This window comes from Cyanistes caeruleus, chromosome 3, assembly GCF_971803275.1.
Source record: "Cyanistes caeruleus chromosome 3, bCyaCae1.hap1.1, whole genome shotgun sequence".
Lineage (NCBI taxonomy): Eukaryota > Metazoa > Chordata > Aves > Passeriformes > Paridae > Cyanistes > Cyanistes caeruleus.
This window is the reverse complement of record NC_141703.1, coordinates 94,763,517-94,777,234: the sequence shown is the minus strand read 5'-3', so window position 1 is coordinate 94,777,234 and position 13,718 is coordinate 94,763,517. Positions and strand designations below refer to the sequence as shown.

Genomic DNA, 13,718 nt, shown 5'->3' with positions numbered 1-13,718 from the left:
GCCTTCTTTTATGTCCCTCACATATTTGTTTGTGTGTCATCTTTGTTGGTGCCTTTGATGTTTGGCATGACCTTACTGAGATCTCTCCTTGAAGGAACTTGTCTTTCTAGTGTCCCAGAAGGCACTGAAGAAGCAAATGAAGGGGAGGAATCATCTGGAACCAATGAGTTCATGGGCTTGTTATCAGCAAATAGTTCTGTCTTACCCTTTTCCACTGTATGGGACAGTGTGCAACTTCTTGTTTTCATCCTACACCTTGCACGTTCTGTCTGCACCTGCACTGTCAGGAGTGACCTGGTGCCAAAATGGACTGGGACTTGTAACTGAGTGTTTTCTTTGGCTTAAGCACCTGATGGATTTTTTTTCCCCATTAGGTTACAATCTTGTTTTTACGGATAAACATACTTGAGATGCCTTTCACTCTCTCTTTGCAATATACAAAGTATCTTGCAGTAGTATCTGCAGTTGCAGAAGTATTTTTTTCCCCAAAAATATGAGGTATTAGATTTTTAAATACTGCATTTTTAGACCAATTGTGGTGATTTCATCCTGGAATTATAGGGGGTTCCAAAACTATATTTTACACAGTGAGGTTAGAATATACATCTTTTCACTGTGGTATTTTAAAGAACTGATAGGCAGACTTCTACATGCAATTCAGCATTTCATAATTATATTGTATTGATTTTAGAGTATTCTGTCAAGAAATGGGATTATGAATAAACTGGTGGAGTAACTGTGTAGCCAGCTGCTTTGAAGTAGTGCTTATTTAATTTCACATGAATTTTTAATAATGATTCCACCCTGTTTATCGTATTAAATTCCACTTGGTGTGGATTCTTAGACCTCTGTGGTCTGTCTGTGACAAGGATTTTGAGATATGAAACTGTCTACTTTCTGAACTTTTATTTGCTTTGCAGTTTATTCCTTTTAATAGTTAAATGGTTGTTTAATATCTGAGATTGAGATTGAAAACAGTTCTTTTTTGTCTGCTTCTCACCGACACAGTTGAAGTTTCTCAAAAGAAAAGACATAAGATTCAAATACCCTAAGTTATCCAAATTAGTGTACTTTTTCTTGGTGATAAATAGTGCCCTGGAAAGTATCAGTTAATTCAGTCTTAAATCTTTAAGAGGAAATTTTGACAGGGTTCTGTAAATGTAGAAAGTTCAACAGAGTAACCAGAGAAAGGTTCCTAATGAAATCCTGGCTTTGGTGGTGAAAACGTCTGTCTAGTTTTAATAAAGGCTTGATTACACTGCATTCATGAGGATTTCTGCAAGTCTGCCCTGATGACATATAAACTTGAAATTATGCACAGCCAATAAAAGGCCACCTAATATGGTTTCATATTTTGAGAGGTTTCCCCATAATTGCCCCAGCTAGTTAGTCTGTTTTCTAACCATTTTGGCATCTGCATGTGCTGAAAAAAATCATCCTGGGAAAGATGGAGTTTGTACAACTTGTAATGATGTGAAGTGACCTGACAGAGACCTCCCCCCTGCTGCCTCCTTATTTAGTGACTTTCCACAAGTGATGAGACAGCAGCCTTCTTCCAGCAGCTGTTTTCTAAATTTGGTCTGACAAATGGTATCATAAAGGTGGCAGGTGAGGTTAAGGGATCTGATCAGAACATACTGATTTAACAGCCACCAAAAGCTACAAAAGAATATAAGGAAAAACAATCAAGTGCTGTCTCTTTATCATTGTATCAATTTTCTCTGCATGGTCCCTTGTGAAAGCTTTTACTGATGGCTTTCAGCTATGTATCATTATAATACCTCCAATAAGCATTACATAATAGGAAAAATATGCTACATTGAGCAATGAAACTGGTGTTAGCCAGTCCTGTGGCCCATATCAAAATACTCTCACTAGTATTCCCTGTAACAACACTTCCTTAGATGTAATGGACTACAGCATATCAAGTAAGAGTTCATACATGCACTTTAATGTTTTTTGCATATCCCTCTTACAAGCAATGGCTGTGACTACTCAAGAGGAGCAGAATCCATTTTTTCTCTCTATAATAGTTCAGACAATTTTCAAGCATATTCTGTCATTGCTGTGTTTGCATGGCTAAGTAGGCAAACACCATCTGTTGGTTCTCTCAGGCACTGAGGAAGGGCTGAAAACACAGTGATGATAAAACCACAAGAATTAACTAGAACAACTGGGTAGACAGTAGCACTTAACTGATTTTTGTTGCTGGTTCTCTTACTGACAGTTCAGTAGATTACAAGTTGTCTCCTATTAATGGTGTGGATTTTAAGAAGAAATTTGCAGAATCAGTGCATCTGAGGTGCTCTGAATAGAGTGGCAAATCCTTATTTCAGAAGCAGGTCAGATGTTAGAAGCTTTGAAAAGGATCTTCCCTCTTGACTGTAGAGTGATACATCAGTATATGCTTGAGCTGGAAATACAAAGATGTCATTGGAAACCAGACCTGCTGACTGGATGTGTCAGACTTTCAGTCTAGGATAAGTCAGGAATTCAGGTGCTTACCTGAAATGGAGCTCCTCTACTCAACTTCTGTCATAAAATTATTCTTAACTATTTGAATTCTCCTTATATTAAAGCATTGTACTGTTTAAGGTGCTAACTGGAGAAAAAAAAGCCCTCGAATATCTTTATTTGGATGGTTATTTCCTGTGTTTGCTTTCCAGCATTAAAGCATAGCAGTTACTTTCTGCATGGGATTGAAATGTTGCAAGCTCTCTACAGGTTACAGATTTTCAGTTGTTGTCTTGAAGAGTTTTGAAGACTATTATTACAGATGCAGGTAGGTAGGATATATGTAGGTTTAGAAATCTTTTGTCATAAAACTTCAGTATAAAGAATACACTGAAAACCTAATATATTCCAAAGATGTTAAGTTATAAAAGGCACATGTATGAATGATAGTTTTGGTCAAATGCAGCATAATGCAGTAAGTATTAATGTAATGGATAATTCGATTGGTCACATTAATGACACAGTGAATTCTAGCACACAGGTGTCCCTGTAATGGGGAAGGTGACTGGTGGCAATTGAATGGACAGATGGACTTTAAAATGCTAGCAGTGGAAGCTGGAGAGGACCATTTTTGGTCATGACTTTTTTTTTTTCATTTAAACTTTAGATAATTATCTGAGAGTAAACTGACCTACAAAAAAAGTTATGAAGGATCATAACTTATGGAGGATGGAGAAAGGATTATTCTGTCGCTACAGACAGGGTCCATCAGGCACTCAGGACCTGAAGAAAAGCTGACAGTTGTATCTGTAGCTGTGTGTGGTGTCAGCATGGTGTGGGAAGGATTTATTTCAGCTCAGCATCTGCTGAGTGCTCGTGGGTCATCACCTTCTAAGCATAAGCAGGCACCCACCCTCGTGTTCAGGCCTTGCCCTGCTCCTGCCAGGCTGAGGGCTGGGAAGGGCAGCCCATGGGTCAGGAGTGCATGGCAGCAGTGTCTGCAAATGTGAAACATTTGTCTGCTTCAGCCTGCACACAGGGAAGAAGGACATAACAGAAACCCAGCTACAATCTTGTTTACCCAGTCAGTATGTTTTAAGATACAAAAATTTTTATTATTTTTCTTTTGGATATTTGTCAAGTGCGTTTTGGGTTCAGTGGGAAATTTATAGTGTAATATTTGGTAACAGTTGTGTATTTTGAGGATGGTGCCACGAGCAACAGGGTGCCCAGGTCCTACCTTGTTTGAATGATCTTTCTAGGTTTTACTGCCATGTTCCACTCCACAGGATGCAAGTGGTTCTCAAGCCCTCTGACCTGCAGAGGCAAAGGCAGGGTAGGCTCTGTGCCTTTTGTGTCTTAGGGATGGAAAGTAGAGGCCATTTGCTCTGTACCTTGGAAGAGTTTCCCCTGATACAGCAGGGTTTTTTGTTGCCTGGGTTCTGAGGTAGAGTTCTTCAACCGCCTTAAAAGTTGTTGGCAAAGTGACCGTGAGGAAAATTGCCTCAGGTACTGTACTGGGGGATGATGCAGTACTAATGTGTTGACTTAAACTTCAAATCCTAAGGTGGCACAGGTGGCAGCTGTGTAAGATGCAGGGTAACAAACCAGTGTTATTAAGTGCCTTTGTCCAGGACATGCTGAGGGGCCAGTCAAGACCATCTGGGTGCTGCTTTGCTAAACACAGTTCAAATTTGAACAAGCCTTGTTCCAGAGGGCTTGTGGACAGTAACAATGGAAGGACAAATGTGCAGAATACAAAAGTAAAAGCAACTGTGCTACACATGTGAAATCAGATTAATGTTACAATTTTTGTTGTGGGGAAATAGCATGCAAGAGGAAAAGGCTGCTTTAGTGACGAGGAAGAAAACCAGAGAGAATGAAGGCAGAACAGAAAGAACCGAGCATACAGTTAATGGAGCCATGAATAAAATAATGAAAGAGGGCACGGAGGTTAGAGGAGGCAGAGAAACACCACGTTTAAGTAAGGAGTAAGGGTAAACCTAATGCTTGTACTACACTGTAGATTTTGAAGAGTGCATCTTGACTTGCACTCCTACAATGTTTTCCTCTGAAATGCTGTATTGGAAAGGATGGATGCTGAACTGTCTGAAGGACAAATAGAACCTGCTGAAAGTAGTTGTGCCCATTTGATGAAAGCTTGAGCTTTGGCACGTCAAGTCACTGCACAGGTCTAGAAGCTGCTTTCCTTTTTCTTCCCAACCTCAAGTCCTTCACAATCAGAATTCCTATACTCCAATTACACTCTTATAAGAAAGCTGCAGACCTCATATATTGTTCCTGTGTTGGCTGTAAGAAGAATTGGACCTTTCCCTTGACACCAGCTTCACTCAGACTAGGAATCAACTACTGTCCTACCGTCTGTCCCAGGTCTAGCCCCCCTCAACCCTGGCTTTGGAGTCCAGCCCTTCACAGCTTTCTGTCTCTGGGTTAACTTGATATTCCTATAGGATGAGTCCCAAACTTTCCAGGTCCCTATGTGCCTCCAAAGAAGTTCTACCTTAGGCCTGTGTCCCTTCCCAACTTATCCCACCCTATGATATATCCCAGGAAGCAGCTTTAGGCCTTTTTGTCTCTGTTGAATGAAGGATGCCCTTCAGTAGTCAAAAAAGTAGAAACCTGAGGAACAGAAAAGCAACACTTGCGGTTGACTTTTGATTTAGAAACAGTTGAATGTTTTACTGTGTCTTCCTGGCACTGTTGCCTCCTACATAGGATGCTCAGAGATCCTCCACTGTACATGGGCAACTTTGAAGGTGTGCCCATAAGTATTTGCAAGGAATAGAGAAGATAAATTGTAAAAGTCTGATGGCCAGTAATATCAATGAGGGTGGGTGAATCTCAGGAAGAAATTTAAGGCTACTTTTATCTTTTTCATCCTGATCCTGCCTCCCATTTTGGCACCCAGAATTTATAAAATGAACTGAATTAGACAATTTTAGTTGGGTTTTTGTTTCGTTTTTTACTATAAGTCGTGCTTCTTCTGTTAATATAGTGGAAAGAGCACCTGCACAGCCTATGTCTCAGCCTCCCACAGCTACATGTCAGTTGGATAACACCACCATAACAGGCCATTTCAGCCTCCCAACAGCTGTCCTTGCCATTCTATTGCACAAAATGGTGTTTTTTACCCTTCAGCAGAGCTGGAGATGTGCGTGTTGCAGCACTGCAGTAAATAGTAAGACAGTTTGTTTTCTTAACCTTTGTCTTTCTGTATTTCAAAATTCACCATTTATCTAGTAACTTCATCAGGAGGCTGAGATGTTTCTGAGGCAGTGTAAGCAGAGATACCACATAGCATAGTTTGTTGGGAGAGCGTGACTAATGCAAATAAGAAGATCCACCATGACTGTGGTTTTAACTCCCAGATTTCTAGTGTGATCTTTGGGAACAGAAATCTCATCGCCTTCCAGGCTGTGTCCTTCCCCTTGGTGTGCTGGGACCTCTCTGACACCAGGCTCAGCACGCACCCCACTGTGTCCTCTTCCACCCAGCTCCTGGTTTTCCTCCCTCAGCTGTGTGCCTGCTTCAGCTCAGGTGCTTCTGTCCCACAGTGACAGACACAGCAGAGAGCTGCAGTGCAGGTGTGTAACTGGGGATATCTGTTAAACCTTTGCAAAGGAGCAAACTGCATATTTAAAATAGTAAAGTGAATATTATAATGGGTGCTATGCATTTTTACTTTTGCTTTTAATAGTGCCGAATGGATTTAGTAATGTTTCCTTTCTGTTTTTATTTTGGTGGTTCTTATTTTACCTTGTCTATGCTAGATTACTACATTCTATGAATATATAAATTCAGCCTACAAAGCTGAACAAGTACACATATTAGCAGTGGGACAATTGGGGTTTTTGCATTTGATGTTTGTCAGGCTTAAAGTGTCAAGTCTTCTGGTCTTGAAGACACTTGGGATGGGATTCTTTCTTCCTCTGTGCATATTCTGTTCAGCAAGTTGACAATCTGATATTGATTAGGGGTTTTAGGTGCAACAGGAGTACAGCTAAGAAGAAAATAATGAGTTGGTGTGTATTTCTGTGCTGCACTGATCCCTACTGAACTGTCTGACTACCAAATGCATTAAGGAGTTAACAACTGAGAGGTGTTCTCCTGGAGGGGTGCTGATGGAGCCTGGTGGTTGTACAGCTGAAGAGCAGGGATTTAGAACAAGCTGTGCCAGCCTAAGAAACTTCCCTCCCTATTCTTATCATAAATTGTGATAAGAATTACCATAAATTATCATAAATTAGTTATGCTAAGGTGATCCTCAGCAAAAGGCAGCTAGCAGTGAGCGCAGCAGGGTCTAAAGATGTTTATGTCAGGGTGAAGAGGAGGAAAGGTGATTTTCCAGTATGTGCTGCATGTTCCAGGAGCCCTTTCTGTGCAGGAAACAATCCCATGGTCATAGTTAACTGTCAGTAATTTACCATATTTGGATTCCCAAAACAAAATGCAATGTTTAGTTCAGCTTTGAAGGGCAAACAGTTCCTTATGGAGCTTAATTGCTTTGTTTACATGTAGCTAGTTATTTACCACGTGGCAAGAACAATAGACTGAGTGCCTCGTTTAACCCATGATCAGAACGAGATAAAGCACAGAAGACAGTGAGGCTGTATTTCTTAAACAGACCACAGGTCAGATGCAGCCTCCTTGGCTGGCTGGCTCCTAGAAAACCTGCTGCCTGGCAGCAGCTGTGTGACTTTGCCGTATGTCCTCACTGTCTGATCTTCAGCTGAAAGCAAGTGGTGTTTCTTGGATCTCTGTTTCACACGGACCAGGCACCTTCCTGAGAGCTGTGTGACTCACTGACCATTCCTGGCACAGTGCATGCAGCGAACATCAGACCATCACACAAGGCTCTGACCTCACGTTACCCCACAGCTTAACCTGGACCATGCCCAGTTTGCAGCCGAGGCAGCTGGGTTTCCTCCTCCCTGTACGGAGGCAGGGCAGAGCCTTGGGGAAGCCTGAGCCTTGATTTCTCAACCAGCCACACCTGTCTTGTGGGATGAGGAGCAAAATGGAGTTTACTTAGTTAAGCCAGATCTCTGCCAGTCAGTTATGCCTGCTACTGACAGGAGACCTTTCAACAAGGGTGCTTCAGCCATGCCAGAACGCTTTTCTTGTTGTCACGCAGTCCTTCAACCACAGGCAGTACCCCGTGACCCAGCATGACAGGAGTGCGTGACACAACACGTGCTTTCCCTGCCCAGAAATTGAGAAGTTCATTGTCAGGTCTGCCAGACTAATAGAGACAAAAGAAATTTTTTGGTTGGGACTGCAGCTCTCACAGCATCAAAGAGTCCCTTGCGTCTTGGGGGAGCGTGGGGCTCACGCCAGGTCTCCCTGCATAACTGAGTTTTCCAGAGCTCTGAGCAGAGAGGACATTCCAGAGATTTTTATCTGTTTGCTTCTCCATTTCACTGGTGGCTTTTCCCCTCATAACATCTGAATTAAAAGTCAGAAAGTTTGCTGAGAAAGCCTCCTGTTTTGTTCCTTAGGTAGTTTCTTTTGGCAGAAGAGAATTCTGCATTGCACCTGCTTGTACCAAAGGGGTAAGGTAGATGTTCTCCATTAATTTGCCAGAAGTGAAGAAAGCTTCAGCCATCCCTGCAAACTGGAGAACAAGTTGCTAACATCTCTTATTTTGTAAATCTGTGTGCAACTGGGAATGAGAGGCCTTTGAAAATATGCACAGAAAGCTTAAGTGCAGGAGAGCACTTGGAAACCAAAAATCTTCGTTATCTTTTTCCATGAGTGAATTATTAACTGGCACAGTTGTGTGCTCAAATCTTAGGTACGGTTTACAGTTGTCACTTGCGCTTGAAAGGGTGTAATGCTGATATCCTTTGTTGCAGTCATCTCCACAACTGCTCCTCTTCCCTCTGTAGGCAATCTCTCACTTACAGAGGTGATGCAAGGCAGAAATATTTCCTATTTTTGTATGTTTGTGGTACAGAGGAACCAAATCATGCAAATAGCTCAACAAGACCACAATGCCAGTGGTATTCTAGAGAATACCACAAATTATCATTACCTTCCCAAGCCTTAAGACTATGAAAATAAACTTTTAAAGTCTACTGAGGATTTAAGCACTAAGAGCTCCTTCTACCTCCACCTAAATATATGAGCTCCTTCTAGAGCTGGAGGCCTCCTCAGTAAGACTAACTTGTTTTGAGCTTATACAGGCATTTACAGCTACCATATAAATTGAAAGGTTAGCATGTCTGCTCCTGCCTTGTCATTCTTCTGTTTGTGTAACACAGAGCCCAGTAATCACCACAAAAAAAAGAAAACCTTCGGAGGAGGAGACTTTGAAGGGGAAGACTCCGTACGACGATCAATTATGTTCCTCATGAGAATTCAACATCTGAGTCAGGGGTTGCCAGAGACTAACCTGGAAAGCTGCTAAGTATGTGACCTCAGGAAAAATTTCAAATTGTGGCTTTTCTGCACTGTCCTGCTGATATTTTTTTAAAAATTTTGTTATTATTTTTGGTCATGCAGCCTCAAGCCTGATGTCCCACTCGTTAAGTTGCCCTCCATGAACAAAACTCAGGGAACTCCTGAGTTCATCATCCAAGAGAGCCTTTATTTTGGAATACAGACTGAAAAAGATAATCTATTTTGTCAAGTGCTTCCACACCTTTGTAAACATACAGTCTCCTCATCTGGATGATCTCATGCATATATTCATCAAAGTTCTTACTTTGCTTTGAGACCACATTTGCAGCAAAACAGTAATATATGCAGTATAAAAAGGTTTTGGGTGAGATCCAGTACAAGCATCTCATGGTGAAATCATTCTTAATATTATTTAACAGCTACCTGGTGTCTGATCCAGAGAAACTGGTCACTACCACCTTCCTTTAGACACTTAAGTGAGTAGCACATGTGAGCCCTGGATGTTACATGAATGTAGGTCAAGGAGGACACAGATCATAGTTTGTCTCTCGCGTTGTCAGGCACATTCCTCCCCCATTTTTTGACAGTGGATTGTTGATAGAGTGATAGCTGCTAAACAGGTACGAGCTCATCAGCACTCCTTACCAAAGAAACCTTGTCTGGAAACTCTTACCTCTCTCACTGGAACTAGAGGGAGGGAAAACTGGAAGTCTTGGCTTAAGGAAAACCTTTTGGTACTACAGAAGTTAAGTGAAGATCAGCTAACCTGCTGGAGCATCACAGACTGGAAACCTGAATGTTCTGGCAGATGCCGTCATTTTGGCAATGGCGCAGGTGGCAGTCCTGCAAAGTCCTCATGGTCTTTATCACGTAGTAGGAAGTGGCATTTCTGCCCTGGATGCAAACATCCTAAAAAAGAAGTGGTTAGTTAGTGACTCCACAGAAATAAACTCTTGGACACAGCTGATACCACAAGTATTGAAGTGCAAGGTAACAATACAAGTACTGTAGAAGGAGTTACTGGTGTTGCCAGTGACAGATGTAATACCTAACAATAATTACGCCTTACAAAGCAAAAACCCCAACACCAAACCCAGCAGTCCTACAGACTCCTTGCTTTTCAGCTTTCAGTACTCTTCTGGAGAGTTTTTGCAAATGGGTGGTCTAAAACCCAGGCTGATTAAATAAATATCTGCTCTGCCTCCTGTCACCTTGGAAACAGGGAATGCCTACTGTGAAAACAATCTGAAGGATCCAGGATGGAAATTCAGATTTCACTACATTTCCCCATTTCACAACAGACTTCTTCCCTTTTTTTGTTGCTCAGAACAATAATACAAGAGTCCACAGCAAGGTCTGCATTTCCAGCTGTATGCACTGTGTAACAAGTACATTGAGGTGGCTTGTGGTAGGCAGTGCTTCATGGTAAATGCTGCATTGGAAAAAGGAGTGCCCATGTCTCTACTGCTGAAAGTAGGGAAAAAACTTACTTTTGTGCTCCATAATGCAGAGCATGCACCCACGCAGTTTTAGCTCCTTATTTACTATAGCCAGTTTATTGTGGGCCATGGTAACTATCTGTGTTATATGTCTGTTCTTGCTTGCATCCTTGGGAGATAATGAGATTGTGTAGAGGTTGTATTGACAGCAGGGTTTCTTTTCCAAATTCCTTTGATTCTGTTCTGTTCTTCATGCAGCCCACTGAAATAATCTCTTTCTATACCGTGGAGTTCTTCCAAGAGATTTTTTTTTTTTGTTGGGCACATCCATAAAAGACAAGGAATTCTACCTTGCAGTTTAGTTCCCTCAAAAACATCAGTCTACATCCACCCATTTAAGTCATCTTACTTTTGTCCCTAATCTGTCTTAATATCTTCAGGCAACCAAGAAACTGGCCTTTCATCTGTCTTGAACTCTTGAGAATTGCTCAACAGTTGCACAAAATTGTTTTCCCTCCTCCTGCTGTGAAGACAGTACCAAATTAGGAGTGTATTATGGGCCAGGCTTTACCCAACTGCCAGGGGCTGTGATCTGGTAATGTAAGGATGGAGTGATGTTCTTTGCTGTGCTTGACATGGAGGCCTGAAAGTCCTGTGCTCCTTTAGGCATTTTAGGGTTCTCAGTGTCTTACTGGGTCTTTACTTCCCAACTTTCCTGACACTTAACTCTGTGTGGCCAGGTAAATATTACAGGGTGTGCACAGCCAAAGAGTACAGTACTCCTAAAAGAAAGAAATGGAGCTAACATTAGGCCTGATTTTCTTGCTTTTTTGTTAGAGGCCATTATGGATTTTATGTTTTTTGTGACTTACAATTTAATGTTTTTTGTGATAGCTAAAATGTTGTTCTTCTAATCCCATTTTTTCACTAAATTTCAAGAGAGAGACCAAGATTACCACCTTAGGTTTGTTTTGGGGGTTATAGTCTCAACACTTGTGATTACAATAAAGTAGGATCCTCAACTTCAGATCAGTCCTTGATGTCCTCTTATTCTGCATATTAAATTATGCTGATTTAAATGTCTGTATCTGTTGTCTTTCCAAAATACACAGCTTGGTTTTAAAGATAAATGGTTGTCATTTTGTGACAGACTGTGTGCTAGGTTTAAGTTCACTTAGCAAAGCTTTTTTTATTGGAGCAGCTCATGTAACTTGTTAACATGCAAGAAATTATTAAGCTTTTACTTCCTCCACTCCCATTTCCTGTTTGGATGTTGAAAGGAAGCCCTGATTGCTAATTTGTGATTAGCCAGCAACCCAGAGTGAACTTGATCCTGTGGCTTTGTGTGGTGCTTGCCTATGCAGATACAGCCTCACTCAAGAGTGGGATTGCTGCAGCTCATGTTTTGTGGGGAGAGCTGTAAACAATCTCTGCTCTTCTTTCCGTGAATTCATGTCCTGCATTCTGAGAACAGAGGTAATGGCAGGTCTGCCAGAGCCTGGGAGGCAACACTAAAACGTTGGATGCTGCAGGAGAGGAGGGACACTTGAGGGTGTTTTTCGGGTCCTGCTTGCCCAGGAGGTGGCACTGTGCAATAGTGGGATTTTTACCTGCAGCGTTTGTCGTCTCACCCGACTGTGATTGTTTGAGAAGTGACAGATGAGTGAAGTTCCTTAGTCAGTAAAACCAGAGGACTGGTACTTCTTTTAGGATGCCTCAGCTCTCTCCTGTGTAAAATGCATCATACTATCTATTTTGCACTCTTGTGTTAGGGAACTGACCTATGTACATATTCTTGGGGAGTCAGGATCAGAACTGGGTTTGTGAGTGAAATTCTTTTGGCCACAAAAGAAGTGGTGATGTCTTTGGAGCATCTTTACTTCCGAGGCTTTTGTGCAAGTCCTTTGTGTCCCCCTTGATATTTCCCAGACCTACTGAGAAAGCAGCCAAAACAAAGAGCTGTGTACGTGTAGCGTGCACTAGAAAATGAGAAAGTTTTGATGAGTCTGTGCTGTGCTCCTGTTACAGTGCTGGCTGCTCTGGTTTAGTGCTTGTATATAACACACACAAAGCTTTTTTAAGGCATCTCTGACTCCACCTGCAAGTGCCTGACCTGATTTGTGCTGCCAAATGCAGGCCAACACAGCTGAGATAAATCTAGAAAATCTTCCAGGTCTTTCATTTTTAATATGGTGAAAAACTGAGACCCTTTTCATTTCTGTCTCCAATAACAGCCTGGGATTAGGAGCACATACGGATTGTGGGTAATTCTGATCTTGGAATGGATATACTACTTTACAAAATCTTAGGCAAGTTTATTAACCTTCTTGTTTTATTTCTCAGAAGGGTGAAGAGGGATAATGCTTTCATAACGCAAGAAATACAAAAGTATATTTGTAACACAATGTAACAAATATGTTCACAATATACCTTGGAGCTAGAAATGTTACGGGAATGCAGAATACTTTTGTTATTATTAATCAAACCTTAAGTGGCCTATACATCTATAACAAAAGCCTCTTAGCAAAAACATCCTTTGAAATAGCCTGACCCTTTACACTTTTTCAGAGACATTAATAGTTTCCTGGCTCAGTGTTTTAGGAAATGTCGTCATAGTCTGGAGGAACCAATAAAAACATAAGTCACCTATTTTGTCTGATCATTTTACGCCAGGATATTTGAGGCTGGAAGCTGTGGAGGGATAGGAGGGGAGGACTGCTTTGTTTGTGTGGGTGGAAGATGTAGATGATTTCATACTGCTTTAGTATAACTTTACATATTAGGACTCTAGAACTGTGTGAAAAATAGTATTTTTTGAGTTCATACACAGAGGCTTTAGATAGTTTATGTAACTATTTAATGATTTTTTTTTTCTCCTTCCTGTGCCATTTATTGCTTCAGTGCCTGATGAAAGGGATGTTGTATTTGGAGAAGAGTATTCTGTTGGTTTTAGGCTTTCATTGTCCTTTAAATAAAGAGGTAAGAGCTTTTAAGAAATGGCAGTGCCTTTTGAACAAATGTTGGTAGCTGATTATGGCAATATGGTTGGTGGGACAATAGCTTATTTGGTATGGTCAAAGGACACCATATCCTACAAGCAGAAAATGTAACTACTTAAATTAAAGAACCACTACTGTGGGGAATCTTAGTACAAAGCATTGTTACATGATATTGTGAAAAGCAAACCATGAGTGTCTGCAACAGGCATCTGGTGACACTTTGTTCTCCGTTATAAATGCCAGCATTTACAGTGGGACAAACCCTGCCATCCTTCCATGGTTTTGATTCTCTTTGTTCTGAGGCAAAACTTAGAGCAACTGTGTTAGTCCTGACTGTGATCTCTTGGCTATGGAGAGCAGATATGAATTGCAGTTTTTCTCCTACTTTGCTGCTGTCTGCTGC

General features: G+C 41.3%; 2 protein-coding genes across 5 annotated transcripts in view; one reads left to right on the top strand and one right to left on the bottom strand.

Moving 5' to 3' along the window:
- The window catches only part of CMSS1 (cms1 ribosomal small subunit homolog), a 220,733-nt gene that overhangs the window by 137,897 nt on the left and 69,118 nt on the right, over positions 1–13,718 (top strand). The window lies entirely within an intron of this gene.
- FILIP1L (filamin A interacting protein 1 like) overlaps positions 1–13,718 on the bottom strand; it is a 187,110-nt gene that overhangs the window by 136,099 nt on the left and 37,293 nt on the right. For both annotated transcript variants that reach the window (XM_086883032.1, XM_023942174.2), the window contains exon 2: positions 9,644–9,786. The gene's annotated coding sequence lies outside the window, so the exon portion shown is untranslated. The remainder of the gene's footprint in view (positions 1–9,643; positions 9,787–13,718) is intronic.